The sequence below is a fragment of the Temnothorax nylanderi genome, unplaced genomic scaffold (genome assembly GCF_030848795.1).
Source record: "Temnothorax nylanderi isolate EJ_2023f unplaced genomic scaffold, tnyl_v1.0 TNYL_tig1294_pilon, whole genome shotgun sequence".
NCBI classification, from domain to species: Eukaryota; Metazoa; Arthropoda; class Insecta; order Hymenoptera; family Formicidae; genus Temnothorax; species Temnothorax nylanderi.
The window spans coordinates 6,821-25,233 of NW_027250356.1; the positions used below are offsets into that span (position 1 = coordinate 6,821).

General features: G+C 49.1%; 1 long non-coding RNA gene across 1 annotated transcript; it reads left to right on the top strand.

The window, feature by feature from the left end:
• The first annotated feature begins 9,662 nt into the window (after positions 1–9,662).
• Positions 9,663–10,497, top strand: LOC139787142 (uncharacterized). The gene is made up of 2 exons (XR_011722534.1): positions 9,663–10,091; positions 10,178–10,497. It is a non-coding gene; the product is annotated as an uncharacterized lncRNA (long non-coding RNA).
• The last annotated feature ends 7,916 nt before the right edge of the window (positions 10,498–18,413 follow it).

The window sequence follows — 18,413 nt, forward strand, 5'->3', positions numbered from 1 at the left end:
CACGCAACAGTATACCTTAATCGCACCCACATCGGTCGGAGTCCCCGACCGAAGCGCATTCATATATACACAAGAAAATAGATAGGTAGAAAAAGGGGGGGGGGAAATCGCGAAAGTACTTTTAACGGAGTCATCAATCCCCGCGAGGATCCCCCAGGGAAGGACGGCCCGCCACGGCCGACAGCCGCAGAAAGGCCCCAAACTACCGCCGCCGTGCAACGAGCGGCCGGCCCCGACCGACCGACCCCCCAAGGGAAACCCGCGGCAGACTCCGGAATAATTAAGACATCATTCTGCAAGCACCGGGCGCAGGATCCAGTTTACGATGTTAAGCTCGTCTTAACCCTCCTCCGGGACAATGCCCTCGACGATCTCCCGGTTCTCGAGGCCCTGCTGTCTACGCCTCTCGTCGTTTTCCTTCCTTAAGAGCACCCTCTCCGCAAACATAGAGAAGGCAGTCCAATTAGGCCCAGAATCACAAATGGCTTCGACGACGGCAGCCAGGGAAAGGTCCTGGCCTATCGCTGCCGTCAGTTCGCCTCTCTCGAGCCCCCAATGAGGGCAGATCGCCAAAGTGTGCTCCGCCGTGTCGCCAGCGAGGCCGCAATATCTGCACACGGGCGCTTCCCTCTTCCCGATTCTAAACAGGAAGGAGCTGAAACACCCGTGCCCCGTAAGCAACTGCGTCGTCCGAAAAGAAAGAAAGCCGGCGGATCTGTCCATCCACGCGTCGAAATTTGGCGCAATGGCATCCCGAGTCCTCCTCCCTGGAAGGTTTTCGGCCTCGATGTGAGCGGCCCAACGCCCTCTCAGAGCAAGCCACTCCTCCCCTCGAACCTCGGCTGAAGAGTTGGGGGTGTACGTGCCCCGCTCCTTCATTCCTCGCAGGATCATATAGACTCGAGAACAATAGTCCGCGTATAGGTGTATGGGCGGTATCCTAGCCAAAAGGGTAGCCGCCTCATAGGACACCGTCCGGTACGCCATGATCGTGCGCGACGCAATCACGCGAAGTGCCCTACGCAAGACGCGCTGCTGATTTCCTGAAACGTAAAGCTCCTCGCTCCAAATGGGAGCCGCATACAAGACCACGGATGTCACGACGGTGAAGTAGAGGCGTCTCTTGCTCTCCATCGGACCTCTCAAATTCGGCAGTATCCCGTAGAGAGCTCTGCTAACTCTGGTGACCTTGGATGCCACCTGCGAAAAGTGGTGGACAAAAGACCATCTACGATCTATGTAAATGCCCAGGTACTTCATAACTTTTGCAAAGTAGATTCTATGTCCCTCGATTTCAATATAAGAGTTCCTGGGACATGGACCGAAAAACACCACCTCGGATTTCGACCAGGAGACCCGTAGACCCAGACCTCGGATATTTATGAATAAGCGTTCAAGACATTGCTTCACTAGGTCGCACACAGAAACATAGTCGTCACCAACGACCACCAGGAGCGTATCGTCCGCATAACAAACTACATGACAGTTCTCCGGAAGCAAAGTCCTAAGAACACAATCGAACGCGAGATTCCAGAGCAGTGGGCCCAATACGGAGCCCTGTGGGACACCCCTGTTTACTCTTCTTGTGTGACGCTTCCCGTCCGCCGTTCGATACCTAATTCTCCTATTTGTCAGATAGTTTTCGACGATTCGCCGCAAATATCGCGGAAAATTTCTAAGGGCCCTTCTAATGCCTGGTAATTTTAATGAGTTGAAGGCATTCTCGATGTCCACCGAGAACGCCAACGCGACCTTGCCGTTTCTACGCGCTTCAGTGACAATACTTTTAACCAGATACAATGCATCGGTGGTGGAGCGAGCCCTCCGAAAACCAAACTGATTCTCCGAGAGATTAAAGTTCGGGTTCTCTTCCATATGGTCAATCAGCCTGTCCGCTATGATTCTCTCAAAAGTTTTTCCCACTTCGTTCAAGAGGCAGATTGGGCGTGCCTTGGGAGCCTCACCCGGTACAAAGTCACCCTTTGGGATCAGGATCAAATCTGCCACCTTCCACCTGGCCGGGAAAACGCCACATTTCAAAAGTACATTGTAACATTGGGCGAGACGCGCAATCGCCGATGGCGGCATCAACTTCAGAGCGGTGGCCTTAAAGCCATCAGGACCAGGGGCCGTACCTGAGTTCCGCTTGGCAACGATGGCTCTCTTGACCTCCTCTGCGGTGACCGGAAAACCGGTCCTCCTCGCAATCCCCGAGGTCCCCCGGAGCGAGAGGATCACCCGGGGGGAAAAGCTTATCCAACAGGGCATTCAAAACTTCAGTCTCCAGAGTAACGGTGAGGCCCGGGGTAGACCTACGCAGTTTGTGCAAGACAATTTTATATGGGAGACCCCATGGGTCATCATCCAAAGTTCTGATCAGCTCCCGCCACGCGCTGGACTTAGAGTTCCTGATAGCATTTTTAAGGGCTGTATTAGCACCGACATAGATGGCACGTTTATGTTCGGACACCTCGCACGTATCCCTGCGACGCCCGCGAGTCCAGTCTCTCCTCGCTCTGATTGCCTCCGCACGAAGCACGGCGATGTTCGCGTTCCACCAGTATGTTTGGGGTCCACGTTTATGTGGGTGAGTGCGTGGCACTGCAGCCAAGCAAGCATCCCTGATACACTTGTGTATCCATTTGTCAGGAGTTGTATTCACCATAAAAGTCTCGTCCCTCGGGGTGATCGCGCACGTCCATTCCATCGACTCCCGAAATAATGTCTGGTCCGCGCTCCGGAAGTTCCAACGTGGGGTTGAGGGAAGACGTGGTCTCGGGGTCCCACGCCCAGCGTCAGAAAGGCGAAAAGTGATATAAAGGTGGTCCGAGAGGGATACCAGGTCCTCTCTCACGGTCCAGTCTCCAACGCGACTAGCCAAATCGGGCGAAACCCACGTCAAATCGATGATTGAAGAACCCCGATGACCCACAAAAGTACACCGGTTACCAGTATTAACCAAACGCAAATCCAGCTGGGCGACCCAATCCTCGAGGAGTCGGCCTTTAAAGTCAGTAGAGACAGATCCCCAGAGTTGAGAGTGCGCATTGAAGTCGCCACCTATAATTAGACTCTTATAGTCGGTGCTACCGGAGCAGATAATTGACAGCTCGTCCAAAAAAGACGAGTACTCTCCGGCTCTGACGTTGGGCGACACGTAGCAAGACGCAATGAATATGTTGCCGTATTTGATGAGAATCGCGCTCTCACCCTGCGCGACCAAGACCGCGGGATAGTTAGCGACACGAGTATTGATATAAACCGCGGACAAGCCATTCCGGCTGTAAAACCATTGCTGGGAGCCGGGTATGCGGGCAGGCTCCGATACCACGCACACCGCGACTCCCAGCTCCTCGGAGTGTTGGGTAAGGAGGTCCTGTGCCTCCCTACGTTTCCCTAGGTTGACTTGGATAAACTGAGTCATTTCTGCATCTGATTATCGACATTAGGCCTAATGGTCCTAGTTCCAATATTGGGATTTCTCACAAAACAGCTGGGGGAAGAGCCCAGTCTGTGGTTGTGGGATCTGCCTGCATCCTTGCAGACCACACAACAGGCATCCTCTCGACACTGCCCGATTTGATGGTCCTTAGCCCCACACTTAAAACAATTTCCGGAGCGATTCTCCGGGAAGCCGCAAGTCTTAGTCACATGGCCATATCTCCAGCACTTGAAGCATTGCGTTGGACGAGTCTCCAATAGCTCTATACGTGCGACCGTCCAACCTATTCTAATCTTACCAGTGGTGGAAACCCTGATCGCGGCCGCTAGTGGGCACTTTACCCACAAAGAGAAAAGGCCGCTGGCCATTTGGCGGAGTTGGCCCAACCTAACCTCATCTGCATCGCAGTCGCCCGTGGCGACGATGGCTTCGATAACCTCTGCGGGGGAGATGGAGTCGTCGAGATTCCATACTCTCAATTCCCCCATTGCCTTTGGTCTGTTGATTCGTGTAGAAGAACCCAGCACCTCCTTTAATTTACCGGCCAGTACGTCTGCCTTAGACGCACCATCACTGCCAGGGATCTCGATAACGAGACCACCATTTATTCCTTTCCTTATTCGCGAACTCTCGATACCAAGAGTATCGAGTTTTATTTCTTTACGAGCCGTTTTAAGTATATCAGCGTACGTGACTTTGTCGTCGAGGCTTGTGATGGTGACTGCCGCAGTTTTGGGCGGCCTACGTCGACTCTGTCCCCTATAGGTATTCTTCGGTCCACTCATCTGGGAAGGAGGAGGAGGGTCTCTCGAAGGTCCAAGTTCCTCAGGCCCCTTATATGCAACAGACGATCCTCTTTTTTTTGTTTTTTGTTTTTCGGCTCCAGCCTGATTCCTGGCATGAGTCGCCGCCAGGAACGCACGAGTTTGACCCGGTTTCGCCGCTTTCAATTCGCGCCTGCGATTTGCAAGTTTGGACATTTCCGTACTTATCCACGCAAGTTCCTTAGCATTAGAATTTGGATAAGGATTCTCCTCAGAGTCCTCCGGATATTCCGAGGTAGATATTCTCGGACGTGTATTAATTTCACGGGCAGTCTCAGTGGGATCTCTGGCTTTCGAAGAAGTATCAGGTTTCGTACTATTGTCTCTATTTGATCTAAAGCTATATCCAAGAGAGCCTGTTCGAGTAATCTTGCCCGAGTAGGGTTGTTCGGCAGTCTTCTTTGGCCTTTTTTGTGACCGTGAGCTTGCGTCCGTTTGCGTATCCTCATCAGTTGTCCGCATATTGTTCTTGTTCCCCTGAGTATCGTTGTCCAGGATGTGTTCACGGAGATTCCCATCAGCCCGCTGGTTTGTCCTCCCGAAGACGGGGGTTCTCAAAGATTCGTGTATACGGTCATCATCCGAAGGCGGGGGCGTAATCTTACGAGATTCGAGCTTGACTACTCGTTTACGAAGAGCCTCAATCTCTTTTTTAAACATATCATTCTCATCTCTGATTCGTCGCTGTTCTTTCTTATACTCAATTTCGCCACGCTTGAGCGCCTTTATTTGAGCATTAAGCTCATCATTTTGTACTTTTAACGAGGTGACATCTCCAGCGTTCTTAAGCCTGTCACAAAGTATACCAGTCGCACAAGAAAGATTTATCAGACCGTTTTTAAGGTCTTCGCTCGATGTTTTTTTCATTCGCGAACTTTTAGACCGGATCGTGTCTATTTTCGCGAGCCAGTTCGATATATGCTCGGAAAGTACCTCCGTATCAAATTTACTTAACTTGTCCTCCGGGAAAGCGTACATATGGGTTTCTTTATCCAGAACAGTCACAGGGGTGCTTACCCTTATTTTGATTCTGGATCTTTTAACGGCAAACTTACTCAGTGGTGTATCCCCAAAATGTGGTGAGATTTCTGCCTTCCTCTTGCCACTACTTCCGGCCGCAATGTCGGGTTCCTCTTCTTCATTCGTATCCGAATTAACCTCCATATTCGACGCTGAGGCATTATCGTAAGTTGTGTCCGACGATTCCTCCTCTGGGGAGTCGGAAAGTGCTCTCGATAAAATATCCTGTCCAGTATCATCACCGGTCGCATTATTGCCGTCGACGCCCGGAGTCAACGTCGATGACAGCCCTTCGCCGGATAACGACATACCGCCCTCAGGGACAATAGGGACGGTACGCCGGCCGTCGGTATCCGAAGCCGACGAGGTTACATTCTTTTCCGTGTGTGAAGCCATAGTTTGCATAAGTAGGGTTGGTTTGAGGGGTTTCCTTCCCCAAGGGCACGCCTTGCACAGCGCACCATGCCCAGGATGCGGTGTAAGCCAGCAGGGTGTTGAGTCGGCGAAGAAAAAACCCTCCGCGCAAAGGCAGTACGCAGAGTGATATGGACTCCCTAGAGTCAACCGTACATAAAAGTGTTGCGCAAGTATGTTATAAAGGCGCAAACCGTCCATAGCAATAAGTATAGTTAGTTGGATAGTACAACATGATGGTTCGCAAAGGCAGACTACAAATCAAGTCTGCAAGTTTATAACGGCCACCTGGTGTGGGGTAAGGTAATTGTTTCATTTTTATTTTATTTTAAAATCGACGAGATTAGAGTGTCAGGTCGATTTATATATCTCTTATTTAGTAGTCTTCTACCCATCTTTTGCGGTATTGCCTGTTTTCCGCAGCACCAAAATGGCATAATAATCACAGAAGTATCACAATAATAACAGAGGTATTACAAACGTCGCGGTCCAAAACATGATGATTGTCGCACAGGATGCCGCCAGTAGGCAATAAACAATCGCACCCATAAATCTATTCTGTGTATGAAGCATTAGCGCTCATAAATTAAGCAATCACCAACGGGTGTTGATCGAACATACCCACAAAACAACACCACGCGCACAAGTCAACATTTGTACCCAAGAAAATCCTCATGTCGAAACAGATCATATCTTCCAGTCTGCAAGCTCATACATAATTATGCAGACAGGCGCCAATTTCGAGCTGTCATGGATAAGTCAGCTTCATTTATGCATTTGACAGGAAACAAGTAAGACGCAAAAACATATTGCATGTGGATTGGCTTTAGTCCCGATTTTACATAGAAATAAAATCCTCCGTCAGCAGACTCGGATTCACGCTCAAAACACGCTCAAAGACGCTCGTAGGCACCGATCATAAGCAAGCATTACATTACTCGACAAGTAAGGAAGAACCACTGTCGAAAGTGACATGGGTCAGCCCGCGCGGGAATCAGAATAATTACAATTAAATATTAATCACTTGCATGAGCAAATGTGCCCCGCGTATAAACTAATTTACACATCAAATTTCGAACGAAGACCGCATCAACGCGATCCGCAAAAGGTCTATGGAGTCGCAGTTTATACTAAAAGCACTCGCTACCACTCATATAACAGGATATAATGCAATAAGTGCGCCGCACGTATGAACCAGCACACGGAGGTTTATCGCATGTGGACTGGCCCTAGAGCCACTAGACCCGCGTAAAGCCCGGTGTCCACGACGCCAGAACCGCGCCCAAGCCCCGGCCCAAGCCAATCAACTTGCAGCTCTTACAGAAAAGTAGCAGTTTCACCGGCCCAAACCGAAACCCGGACACAGCCCTAGCATCGCGGACACCGGGCTTAAGATTATTACTTGCAAAAAGAAAATCTGCATCCGCGCGGTCCGTCCAAAGTACACGCCACATGCAAGTCGACCCTAAGTAAGTCACTAGATCCGAATAAATCGAATTCCGCATCTATGGTCTTATAACCATTGTTTAAAACGCTCGCGCGCGTCAAAATAACAACAATCCGCAATATACAAGCTGTAACTGTTAAGACAGTGCACCGTTGTAATACTTCGATCGCGTTGATGTCAGTGACCAACAATAAATAAATATATAGATCCGGATGTATAATCAATAATATGTGATGGACAGAAGGGCGTATAAACATATATATATAGCATGTATGCAAGAAGATCTATGTGTATGCAGGTGGTGAATAAACAAAATCAACAAGTCAGGAGTATAATGAAAAAAAAAAAAAAAAAAAAAAAAAGAAAAAAGTTTATTTCTTCATCTCTTCCTGCCCCATCCAGTATCCTGACACACACAGAAAATATGTCGGGTCTCAGCGCGCGTATTGTGACACGTTGAGGTTAGGTGCCAAAGGTAGATTAAGACAATGTTCATTTGTCGATCGCTCAGAGTATGCAACACACGCTGAGCTCATAACTTAAATAATGTTGATCTCCTTGCAAATGCAGCGCATAAATAAAACAAAGGCAATAAGAACAATAACAACAACAACATGTTGCAAGCATATGAATAGACTTCCCAAGATAGCATGAGACTGAGTTGGGCCAATAACGTGTCTCCAAGAATAATTATACAACTTGTTTAACCAGATGATATTGTCAAAACTTAATTTAGTCTAGTCGTGCACACGTATACGCGTATGACCACAGTATTGACGTAGCACTACAAAAATCAAGCGCATCAGATACAGCTCTATTCAGGAGATAGCACTCACAGGTACACAAAAGTGTACAGACTCCAGAGGAACCAGAGTATGCAGTGCAGAAACGTAATATAAAAAAAAAAAAAAAAAAAAAAAAAAAAAAAACAAGAAAACTTAATTTAGTCTAGTCGTGCACACGTAATAGTTACTGCAATTAATATTGATATCAATATTATCGTCCTACATTCTTATACTCTAAGTTATGAAATATAATATGCCTGACATATCAGAATGAGAGATGTATCCCTCAGGAAAAGATATGTCAAAATTCAGAATATATGTATGAATGAATACCTTAGTTTAATATTATAGAATAAAGAATAAAAGAATTCATAGGTATGTACAAGAGCAAGAGTAACCGTGCACTAGCCACCCAACAAAAAACTTCAATCTCGTGCCAGCAATCAGGAACCTGTTAAGGTTAAGGATAGTAAAGCATTGCTTGATTATATCTTATGTAGAAACGTAGTTTATTTGCCTGTAGATTGCAACATGTATATCATATGTAACATAATCTGGAACAAACATAATCGTTACACAAGGGGCAACATAGAACAATTAACTTACACATGAAAGTATACAGTACTAGATTTGAATGTAGGTACAATCATCACATAATAGGTAAGTAAATCACACGTAAGAGCGAAAATTTGGATAAAAATACACACATGTGGCCGCATAAACTAAGTAATAGCATGTTTAATATTAGCTACTTGGTTAGAGAAACTAAGATAGTATGTTTCATCTTAAAATATGTCCAATAGACTTGACTAATATTACAAGTAGTGAAACGCGGACCACAATTTCAAGAATGTGTGTGATTAAACATTAAACAAATAAGTACTATCAGTTATCCCGTCAGAGCACTCAATAGGATCCAGATTTAGGTTAGAAGGCCCCAAGCTCGCGCACGCGAAGACCCGGGTTCGCGAAATTAAATTAAATTGCACGTAAAGTTCACAGAGCAACTGACACGGGCCAGGACATCGGACCGGCGGTGCCGGTCTTCACGCACTCGCAGCAGAGCAGTTTGCTCGTTGATATTCACGAAAAACACGGAATAGTAGAACGGAAAAGTGACGATTCATAAGAAAATCCTCTCGAAAACCCAGGTAGCGCGTATCCGAATAAGTCACTGTACGTCAGCACGGCGAGATCCGCCATTACGCGAATTAACACGAGACACAGGCCGGGCAGCCATGCTATCGACAATACCGCCACTATCGAACACGAGGCGCAATCCCAGAAAGACCGCCATTATCTAAATCGCTCCGAAAAACGGCCATTTCTGAGTCGAAAATTATACACGAGTTGACCCGGAAGATGATCTCCAAGCCATTTCTGACAGACCGATAGGCTCGATCCAGACGAGACGAAACACGAACACACTTGCCCTCAAAGACACATGTAACTCACCAGAAAGCAATAAAAATAAAAAAAAAATAAAGTGGCTACATGGATCAGAGGCCCCTCCGTGCATGGATAAAACGTCCCTCCTTCATATTAATCTCATCATCATACTTTATACGGTCGTCCAGTCATCATCTCCCATACGTGTCAGACAACGAATATACTATACGAATACTACTTCCTTCCTTCATTTAGTAAGGTCCAATCGGTACAAGATGTATAAGGAAGCACTGAAGTATCCGATTTGAAGCGATACTGTTCGGATTACGAATATTTTCATGATCTTAAGTGCCACGAGGCACATCAGTCTCGCGAGCACAAATGCGTCCGTATGAGGATTATAAATGTTAATCCCTCCGTTATTTTAACAAAATCCGTAATAAATTGTATATTGTAACCGTACGGAGGTGTGATGCTAATGATTATCGATGATTCCAGTGTCACCGACACGGTCGCCACTCAATTTTATCTATAGAAACTGAGAAAGAATTCTACGCTCGCGCTACGGATTCACCCGATTTCCTCCCCTTAGCTGATTCCCCTCGCTTTTCGTTTCAGATTTACCAGGATGCCGCCGGATCTTCATCCACCGTCGCTGGACTTTGCTTCTTGGACCCTTCCGGACCTCTGCTGCCTCAACGTTGTGTCTCCCCGGACGGACGTAGGCTCTTCCACGAATGGTTATCGGGATCAGGTAGTATATTAGGAAGGTAAGGATACCGCACACGATTGTATATTAATTAACTTGTAGATCAATTAATCTGGTAAAATGTAATATATTTTCCTTTTGTTTCAGGTTTACAAGCTGCTCGCTTATGTAAAGCTATGACTAGTATTAACGCGACTACCGCGGGATATTCGCCTCCGAATACAATCTACCGTCGAGTTCCCCTTTACGTTACGAGGATGAGTTCCCCTTGCGTTCGGATAACGAATTCCCCCATCGATGGATCATCCATCCTTATATAGGATCGCCGCGGTGCTCCCGCTTTATCCAGGGAACGCCCCTAGCGACCAATGGTCTTCGCGCACGCAGGCGTCGAACGCTTCCGCATTCCGTGGTTTACAATATCTTCCAGCCGACGTATGTTCTCGTAAATAAAGTCGTAAATCATTCGTCGATGTGTATATAATTGACGTACCACATTCCTTCTCGTACCTTCGACGGTTGCTACGCGATATTCTATTTCCTTCGATTGAATATTCCCGAATTTTCCATCCGTGGATCACGATTTCACCCTTCTAGCGCCGATATTTTTATTAGCTACGCGTGGTCAGTCATGCACCTTCCTCCGCCTGACCCTTGGTTTTATACTGCGTTTTTACCTTAAGTCTAATGTGGAGACTCGCGTCCACGCGCTTGCCGGTGCGCTCGCTACACTCGCTTGCCATATCGGTTGGCCGCTATACCCCTTCGTGTTTGGTTGTTCGTTTGGCGCCTCCACCCATCGGAGCGGGGTTTTGTCCATCAGGTCCCTCGATTGACCTCTCCTTACGTCGTATCCCATGGGTTTCCCGGCTCCGGGTCCCGTGGTTTGGCTGATTCTATAGCCATGCCCGATGGCCATTGTCTATCAATAACTATCCGTAAATCTCGTTTTATCGCGATTGATTCCCACGTTTTAGAGAGAGAGGGACGTGATGGTCATGTTGGTTTTAGCTTCCGGCCCTCGTGGCTCCCGGAACCATAGCCATCCTTACCGTGGCTCCTATTTCGCTACGCTACGCGTCGCGACGATTGCTCCGGTTTTTGCTTGCGTATATCGCGGTCGGTGCTTACCGTCTCGGTGGTAATTTACTCTTTCGGCGCCAATTCTGTTTCGGGATCTACGCTCGTCGCGGTTACCATAATCCGGTAACGCCATACTCTATCTACCATGAGTGGTAAGCCAAGCTATGTGCCATTCTCGCATCGGTCATTTAACCTTTAACTGCGGACCGTTATTTGCCCACTTGGTAACTAAACTTTGTAATTTAATAATATTCGACTTTATTTATCTGGTTAGCAAAATAAATGATTCAATTTTCATCCATAAAAAACAAAACAAACCAGAACCAAAACTTAAAGTCACAAAACGTTAACTGAACTTCACCTGTATCGGTATTGTAGAAAACTAGTTTCCCGGCGCAATAATATTCCGGATGGGACAAACTTATGGAACCCTTAATCCTAACGCATTTCTATCCTAGTAAACATATGTACATTTGGGCCTCCGCTGAGACCTTACTCCGGTCGTTTCGTCAACCGGTATATCTCTTCTTTCCTCCCCTTTATCGCAATAGGGTCGTCCAGTACCCTTACATCCCGGATTTCCGGCTTCTTCTTCTTCGCGGCTGGGCTCGTGAGTCGCGAGTCGGCTGGCGGCTTCATTCTCCCCGTCAGCGGAGTTCGCGCTTCTGCGTCGACTCGCCGCTTCCTATCACTTGTGATGCCGATTGGCGACTCGCCCTCACGGTAATGCCGTCGGTCGCGCCTCACCGCCAGGCCTTCCTGGTGCTCTATGGAAAACACTGCGCTAATGCGACTGTACGCGTTTTGTGCTGCCTCTCTTCCTGGGGTTCTCTTCGTCGATGTAGACAAGCTTACTTCGTGCCGCGTGGTTGTCCATGCCACCTCCGTGTTGTCGTCATCGCTGTCGGACTCGATTCGCCGACGTGCTCTTAACTGGGTTTGGCGTGTCCGGTAGCTTGTTTCCGGCGTCCTCGGCTGCTGCTTTCCCCGCGTTATTTTGCTTGGTAGTTCTGCGACGCCGAGTTCCTTACGCGCTCCTTCGCTTTTGATGCGTCGCTTTCGTCTTTGCGTCTTCCGGATCGGTGTGGTTTGGCTCGCTTAGGTCCGGTTTTCCTTGTGTTTGGCCGTCGTTTTCGTCGTGGCTGTCTTCGCCGCGTCCGCTTTCGTCGTCCTGCTGAGCCGTGCTATCACCGCTCTCACTCTTGCTTGTCGTCCCCTTCGGGTTCGTCCGCCTGTTCCTTGTCCTTATCTTCGCGGTTGTGGTCTTGCTCGTTGTCTTTATCGGCAACGTCGTCACCGCCCCTTTCATTAGCGGCGATTACCACCGTATGGACGTCTAGGTTGCGCCCTTGAGCGTCACCATGATCTTAAAGGGTGTGTTGTCGTCTGGGTCGGTGTATCTAAATGATACCGCTACTGTGGCCTGGGCAATAATCGTTCCCGTGCTCGGGTCGCGTTCTCAATGGTGCTGGCATTCCCCACGTGATGCCCCCTCATCTTTTCAAGATGCATCATTTATTGACCATGAGCTGGGCCCTGGTGACCTCCTCCGGTGTGGGTGGCGTTTTCTGCTACCGTGCCTGCTCGTACCTCCGCCGTCTGTAAGACCCGCTCGATTTTACGGCGGTCTTTCGGCTTCCGCGATGCGCTGGTTCCAGCCAGGCTGTAATACGGCCTCCTGCGTTCACCAAATGTCACATTTCGCGGCTCCATCACTATTCGATCACTCGGTTTCGCGTACGACGTGTGCGTAACTTTCGTCGTGCTCCGAAATGACTGTCTGAATTTGATCGTGGCTCGCCGCGTCTTCGCCTTCGATCCCACCTTGCTCCACTATTTTCCGCGTGGTGTGCGCGTGTTATTGCGGGCCTTTGTTCGATGGGCTGTTTACGGGCCCTACCGCATTCCTTTGCGTCTACCGTGTGTCCGTGCGTTTCGCGCTCTTTATTAGCGTAAACCGGGTGTCATGTCTGGTCTTATTTTTAGCAAATTTGCCGCGGTGATCTCTTACTTTCCTAGCCGCACGCGTTTTTGCCTGCCCTTTCGACGTTTTATGTTTACGGAATGTGCGTAAACTTTTTTACTTTTCGCGCACTCACGTCCATACTCCCCGTCGTTCTGGAAATCTCGTTCGCGCACCTTTTGTTTGTCTTGGTGGTACTTGCGCGTACGGTAGCCACCTCATATTCAATGGACACTTTAGTGATTCATTGTCTTTTTTCTGTTGCAGGTCGTCGTGGGTTCGTCGCTGCGCCTCGTTCTGGATGTCCCCGTTGTCGATCTGGCCCTCTTCCTCTTGCCGCACCATTCCGTTGTTTGGCATTGTTCGTCGTGGGATTCCTCTTCGCCATTTTCATCGTCGATGGACCATTTCACTAACCGGGGTAAGTACGCCGTTTCTCCTGGTTGTTTTAATGAGGATTTACCACCCTCTTTCAGGCTACTATGCGCCGTGATGCTCTGGTAAAAATCTTCGTAATTGACCGTTGAAGCGTCGCTGTCCCTCCGGATCGACCCACATCATGTTCAGTGTTATGACACTTGGCTCGTCCGAATCTTGAATCTCGATTGCTGGTGTCCTCATTGGGTGTTCCACCCGTCACGTTTGTATTCGTCGCTTTTCGCTGTCACTGTGGTGGTGGAGCAGCCGCGCTGCCACTGCGCTCCAAGGTTCGCCTGGCTCGCTTCCAATCCCTTCCGACGTCCGTTGTCCTCGTCAATGTCCGCTGGCGGGGGTAGCAGTCGTTCTGCCACCACTCTCCAAGGTTCCTCGGGCTCTCGGTCCTCCGGATTTGGCGTTTGTGTTACCTCCTCCGGTGTGACTCGTGGTTCTGCATTCGAGTGACTGGCCGACAAAATTTCTATCGTTTCGTTTCCTGCTCGTTCCCGCACCCTCGCTTGCTCGATTCGTCGGGCTATCTCCTCGATCGAGTCGCCATCCGCTTCGGATGGCACGTCCCTTTCGTCCTCTGACTGGTTCGCTCGCACATGGTCACGCCCATTCGGGGTCGTGGCTCTCCCTACTCTCGATACTGCTTTCGCCCGTATCGCTGATTGCATTGGTTCGGTGTCGTCGTGACCATCCGAGTCGTCGCCGCTTTCCTCGGTGGAGTACTCTTCGTCCCTGGATCGCGGTTCCGTGATTCGGTCACTGGACGAAGGGATTTCCATGGTTTCGTTCGCGGCGCGTTCTTGTGATCGCGTTGCCTCGGTTTCGCGGGTACTTTCGTTTTCCGCGTCATTCTCGGTATCCGACGGCATAAACGTCTCGTCATCATCGCGCTCCGATCGTCGACTGTCATTCTCATCGGATTCGTCACTCTCCTCGTCGGAGCTATCCCATCCGTCCTCGTCTTCGATGCTTCTCGTTCGCCTTTCTTCGGGATCCGCTCGGGTATCTTCGCGATCCTCTTCCGTGACGTACCCATCTGCAGGTTCCACGCGCTGGTCGTTTTCGTCATCGTCATACTCGGTATTGGTGTCGTCCTCGGACTCCCCGTCATTTCCGTCTCGTTCAGGTCCGTCGCGCCGTTCGTCGTCGCCCTGAACGCCTTCCTCGGGGTCCTGTAGTTCCGCCGCTCGGTGTGGTTTAAGTTGTCGGGCGTTAAATACTCCAATGGTCTGTCCATCTAGGTCCTCCACCAAATATGCATTTGGATGAACGACCCGTTGGACTCTGTATGGCCCCTCGTATACCAGATGAATTTTTCTGGCCAATCGTTGTCCTGCGTCGGACCTTCGGTGAAGCCTCACCCAAATCCGCTGACCAACGTAATATGTTGCCGTCCCGTGTTTGTCTGCTTGGACCTTCCGCTTCCGTGCCGCCTCGGCCAATCGTTGTTTCGCTCGTTCGACCTTTTCGGCCCACGGTTGTCGTTCCTCCGGATCTTCTCGGGGAATCAGCACGGGGTGAATTGCGCTAAGGTGCCCGTTCTCACCGGCATTTAATTCTATAGGGGTAAATCCGTGCGACGCGTGTCTCGTATGGTTAATTACTTCCTCCGCACGGTCAAGTATTTTGTACCAGGCATGTTGTCGTTGACTCGAATATGTCCTAATTATCCTACCTAACTCGCGCATAACGCGTTCTACGGGGTTGGATTGTGGATTATATATTGTCGTTCGCCTAACTTGAAACCCCTTTTCGGCGGCAAATTCTCGCCATTTTTCAGTTCGGAATTGCGTTCCGTTATCCGTTAAAATGGTTTGCGGTATTCCTACATCCGCGAAGAATCGATTTTCCAAACTTTGTATTATAGTTTCGAGGCGTTGGTCCTTCATTGGGGCCAATTTTGTGTATTTGGAAAATTGATCCATAACTACCAAAATGTATTTATAGCCGTGATAGGTCGCGGGCAATGGTCCGAATATGTCGAGAGACAGAGTTTCGCCCGGTGCCTCAGGTAATTCATAGTACTGGGTTCCTACCATGGGACGTGTGTAGTATTTCGTAGCCTGACATGTTTCGCACGAAGCTACCACGTCTCGCGTGACACGCGCAAAGTTCGCCCCGTCGAAATAGCGTTTCAGGAAGTCAAATGTTTTGTCCGTACCGAAATGTATTAAAAGCTGATGTATTTCGCGCGTTATTTTCCACGTTATTGCACGTGGCAATGCGATTTTTTCGCCGTCATCTCGTTTGATTCTTATCAAACCGTCGCGTTCGTACACCATTTCCGGATGGTTTTGCCTAGCTTCCTGCAACGTCACTTCGTCGCCCTGCGCCTTTTGGATTACCTCTATCCATGCATGGGTATTTTTTCCCTGGTCTACGTCGCGTATCATGGCTATCCGTTTGACGATTTCGCTCGTCGGATCGGCGTTTACGGCCTTCCGCGAAAGTGCGTCGGCGATTTCATTTTCTCGCCCGGGCAAATGGACTACCTCGAGGTCAAATTCCTGTAGGAACGCAAACCATCGTGCGATTCTACCGTTATTCTGTACGCATGTGCTAAGGAATTTTAAAGCTTGGTGATCGGTATGCACGCGTACGTGTCTGCCGAGCAACAACGTGTGCCACTTGCGCAACGCCCATACGAGCGCTAGGCATTCCAACTCGGTCACGGTATAGTTAATTTCCGCGCCCTTCAGACTTCTGCTCGCGTAGCCTATGGTTTGTCGCGCTTCCGCGTCCGCGTCACCGCTGTATTGGTACAGCCTCGCACCTAGACCCGTTCGCGCCGCGTCTACGTATATGCCGTATCGCGCGTCTGGTCTGAATAAATACAGCTCCGGCGCTTCGCGAAACGCTTGTTTAATTTCCTTAAATGTGTTTTGTCGCTCCGGTGTCCATTCAAACTTTTGCCCTTTTTTCAGCAACTCTTCTAATGGTTTGGTCAGTCGGGCTAAATTCTTGATGAACCGGCGGTCCCAATTGACCAATCCAAGGAACGATTGTACGTTCTTCTTGTTTCGTGGCCTTTCGAAGTTTTCGATCGCTATCCTTGTTTCTTCGTTTATTTCGGCCTTAATCTCGTTGAACGTATGTCCTAGGAATTTAATTTCCTGGCGTAGGAACTCGCACTTGTCGCGGTTCAAACGAAATCCAGCTTCTTCTAATTTTCTTAACACCCACTCAAGATGGATTAAATGCTCCTCCAACGAGTCAGATGCTATCAGTACGTCATCGAGGTATACCAACAAGAATTCTTGGTCCCCCAATGTTTCGTGCATGGCTCTGGTAAATGACGCTCCTGAGGTCTTCAGACCAAATGGCATACGTTGGAATACGTATGTTTGGCCGTCAAACAGGAATCCAGCGTATTTCATAGAGTCTGTCGTTAGTGGGATTTGCCAGAAAGCGTGGCTTACGTCCAAGGTCGAAAACCACTTCTTCTTGCCTATACGTCTAAATATCTCCTCTATTGTCGGCGGTTGAGCATGGTCGTTGGCCATTTGTTTATTTATTTCGCGCGCATCTAGGCACAAACGAATGTCACCGTTCTTCTTGATTACCACTACCAGTGGATTTACGTATTGGGTCGCTTGTTTCCGTACGATTCCCTTGTGCTCGAGATCTCTGATGTATTTTCTTACGCGATTCATGTGAATCTCCGGTATGGGATATGTTTTCCTTTTATATGTCGAGTCACGTTCATTTCGATCTTATGCTCGTAGTGTTTGACTCGGCCAATCTCACCGTTAAATAACTCGGCGTGGTTATCCAAAACTTCTTGTAATTGCGTCATGGCGTCTTCGCGTTTCATCGCGTTCACTCGTACGACCGGATTGATCGATTTTCGAAACCGTACATCGATTTCGTCGTCGCATGCTAATTTCATGCGGTATTTTACGAGGAAATCGATCCCCAATACGACCTCGTACGCTAAATTTTCCACGATAAAAAACTCGTGCGCATACCTTTCGTCCTTATTTGGAATTCGAGTCGCACTTTGGTGGAAATTGTGGATCCCTTTTCGGAAAACGCGCCTCTCAGGATGAACTTCTTTATCGGCAGTAACTCCATTTTATGGTCCGTCTCGCGCAATTGCTCGTAGAATGCTCGTGTCATTGCCGTGACCTGTGCTCCTGTGTCGATGAGAGCTTTCGTTTGGCTACTACCAAATTTCATTTCTATCATCGGCACGTCCGCTTGATCGACTTTCCTTTTCTGCTCTTTTGCCATGTCCTCGTCAAGCTCCCGGACAATTTCGCGCGTTCGGATTATGTTCACCGGGTGGTCGTTAGTTTCGTCGTTCGGTGATTCCTTGTCGCTGTGTGTTTCGTGCGTGTTTCGTTCGCTGCGTGTTATTGCGTAACACGTCTTCTCGTCCGCGCTATACTGTTCGTCCTCGCTTGAACCGACATCTTCACTTCTTTCGTCGTCTTCGCGTTTCACGGGGTTATCCTCGTGACTGACAGCCGTTATCGCTGCCAGCTTCCTACCCGAATTTCTCGGATAAGTCGTCGATTTCTCCGTCCCGCGCGCACGTCTGGCATCTGCCTCGCGCTCACGCGTGTATCTTGTTACTTTTGGTTTGGCGTCGTCATCGCCACTGTTCGGTAGCTCGACGATGTCGACCGCGCCCCTTCGCGTTGCCTCCGGCGAGTCCGTTTTCCGCCAGCCTGTCGATTTTTTATACGACGATTGCCCTTGGCTCGCCGTGTCGCGTCTGGCTGAATTGTCACAGCGGGCATCGTTCCGTCGGTCATTAGCGTTTCCGCGATTGGTCGTTGTTTTTCCTCGCTCGGCTACCTTCGGTTGTCCCTACGACCATATGACGGTTTGTCGTGGCCGCCTGGATTACTTGCGCGTTGTGCTTGCGCGCGCAATCTTCGCGTTTCCTTTTCATTTTCGATC